Source organism: Pseudoliparis swirei, chromosome 2 (assembly GCF_029220125.1).
Source record: "Pseudoliparis swirei isolate HS2019 ecotype Mariana Trench chromosome 2, NWPU_hadal_v1, whole genome shotgun sequence".
Lineage (NCBI taxonomy): Eukaryota > Metazoa > Chordata > Actinopteri > Perciformes > Liparidae > Pseudoliparis > Pseudoliparis swirei.
This window is the reverse complement of record NC_079389.1, coordinates 2,104,734-2,107,916: the sequence shown is the minus strand read 5'-3', so window position 1 is coordinate 2,107,916 and position 3,183 is coordinate 2,104,734.

Here is a 3,183-nt window from a genome sequence, read left to right as displayed (position 1 = left end):
GCGCCCTGTAGCTCAGCCTCTGATTGGTCAGACCACCGCACGCTCGTCACTACCGCTTCCCGCGATCCTTTGTTTATACTCCGGAAGCAGAAAATGGCGGCATGGTCTGATTTCCTAACGGAGGGAGAGAGACAGCCTTGTAGCCTCTCTTGAATGGCGATAGCAGTGGTCCAACGTTCTTTCCTCTGGTAGCACACGTAATGTGCTGGTGAAAGTTCGCATGACTTTTTAGGTTTGCCTTGTTAAAGTCCCCAGCCACCACCACAGCCGCCGGGATACTTGTTCTGATGCTGACATAACACATCATGTAGGTCCGATAGTGCTACGCCGGTGTCCGCTTGTGGTGGAATGTAGACGGCTGTGGTGATGACCGAGCTGAACTCCCGGGAAGGTAGAATGGACGGCATGAGATCGCCAGATGTTCCAGGTTCGTGAGCAGGAACGAGAAAGAGTCTTAATGTTCTTGGGGTCGCACCACATGTTGTTTGTCATGAAGCAGACCCTCCACCCTTAGATTTACCAGACTCTTCCGTCTGTCTGCACGGAAAACAGAGAAGGACTCGTTGGACATATGACTCGATCCGCACCAGCGGGTCAGCCAAGTTTCCGCCAGACAAAAGATGTTACAATCCGCATGTCCGTTGGAATCTGATCCTTGCCTAAAATCATCCATCTTATTTTCCAGAGACTGGACGTTAGCAAGAAGGATGCTGGGCAAAGGTGGACGGTGGGCTTGAACTCTCAGTCTGTTCCGACCGCCCGCTTCCCTCGATGTTTTCGCGTCTCCCGTAGTAGCGGCTCCACTGCTGTTGTTGTGGTTCGCTCAAATCTCTGCCGCCACGCTGGATCGATGGAAAAGTGGACAAAACCCTTGTTTTGCAAAAGTTTATGTCCAAAAGTGCTGCGGTCGTATGTTGTTAGTGCCGATGTGTTTGTGGCAAAGAAAATATTAAAATAAACACAAAACTAAAAGAGCGCACAATCTCCGCGGAGCTGCCGCGACGGCGACTGGACACGGCCGCGCCATCTCAAAAAAAAAAAAGGGACAGAAAATGATTGCAACTGCGTCAGTAATGTATCCCAAGACAGTCTGTCCTCAGGTCTCAGTGTCCAGTCAGAAGGGGCGTCCTCAGATCAGTGACGAGAGTGATCAGGAAGAGGTCAAGGGGGGTTGCGACCCCAAAGCCAAGTGGAGCAGAGCAGAAGAGGCAGACGACAGTGAGGAGGAAGACAGCGATGAAGAAGACTCCCAGATGACTTTGAGTGAGGTCAGAGAGTTGCAGATAAGAAAGAGAGAGTTACTGCAATCTAATAAAGTGTCAGCACCAGGAAGCATGTTCCCAGTGATCATCAGAGAACAAGGTTTTGAATATAGACCATTGCAGAGCACCGATATGTCAGCCATACTTGAGAAGCTTCCCATTATCGAAGATGGAGCGCATCCTTGGATTGCAAAACTAGAACAGATTTTGGTCGGAGATCTTCCTGCGATGGGGGATATTAAGAAGCTACTGGCTAATGTCGTTGGCGTTTACAGTATGGAAGAAATTTTAGAGAAAGCTGGACTTAATCAATACGTAGGAACAGGTGTGAATGATTCAGACCTGTTTGCTGCGAGTCGAGGTCGAGTGTTCAGAGCACTGAAAGAAACATTCCCGACGAACGTAGATCCAGCCAATATTTTGATTGAACCACTCGGACTGGAGGAAAATCCCAGATCATTTGTTTCGAGGTCTCATCAAACATGGATGAATGTCACAGGTAATGATCCAGAACAAAATCTTATGGACAAATCGATTTTGAGAGGCAAAATCCTGATGGGGTTGCCATTGCCAGTACGAAGCAGATTGGCAGAGGTGGTTGGCCTTGGAAATATGAAGAAGAGTGTCTACACAGACCATATAGCCCACCAGGTGGAGCTGTATCGGAAGAAGGGAGACGATTTGAAAGAACAAGATCGAGAGACCCTCAGGAAACTTCATGAAATACAACTGGTGAGTGATAAGGCTGAGAAGAAGCAGGCCCTGATGAAGAATCAGGTCCCATCAAATCAACCTGCACCACAACCGGAGCCGAATCAAGCTGAGTTCCAGTCGTTCGAGCCATATCCAGTGGGTCCAGTTGCCTTCTACCAACAGCCAGTCTTTGATTATGAACAATATTGAACCGGTAGTGAACTTGAAGGTCAATATTACACTCAAGGATGTGACTGTAATGAAGATGCTTCTGTAATTGTTAAACAGCTGTAGACAGATTCTCACGATGGCACGAAGCGTGTCTAGCTGAAAATAAAATAGTGCTCAATAAGTTGCCAAGCAAAATGCTAATAAAGTCTGTCTATAAAATGGTGAAAACAATTTTAGAGAAAAACTAGGAGTTAAACAGCATCTTGGTGCGAAAGAATACACATTTTTTTTATATATCTTATGATTCTTAGAATCCTAAAACATTTTTGATTAGATTTTTTGCTCTTTCGGAACTCTGAAGAGTTCCGAGTGGGGAATTGAGATAAAATAAATGACAATATATTAAAGGGACAAAAATGTTTCGTGATAATTCATGTTTGATGTTTTGATTTGCATCTGTTCTGTATGCAAGATACTGGTTCTCTTCTGTCATTTTAGAGAAACCACTGTGAGGTGATGGAGTGTTGAAGGACTCCAGTGTTGAATGAAACCAGCCTCTCAAAACGTGAACATGACGAGTGACCTGAAGAACTTTGAACGAGAACTGGTGATGAGACATTCGGATCATCGAGGAGACGAGTGTCAAGGCTGCTGAAGAACTGCAGTGATATGTCTTCTCGTATATGAAATATTAGTAATATTAAAAATGATTTTTCTTGTTTAGGTGTTAATTGTTGGGGAAACAATATTTTCTGTTGTTTGGTGAATATAATGGAATCTCAGATGTTCTCTTTTCGTGATGTTTAGGGACAGAGGTGATTAGGCAGGGATAGGTCCATGGGGAGAGGCGATGGGTTGACCAACTTGATCCTGGACATTATTATTTCCTGAGAAATTCCAGGTGTATTCGTTTGAATCATTTCCCTACACAATTTGCTAAACATTCCTTATTTCAGTGGTATGGAGTTCGATTTAAGGTTGCCTTGGCAGAGGGACCGTGAAAGAATTTTTCTGTCTACATTGTTTAATTGATATTGCAAGAAAAGATAACTGCCCG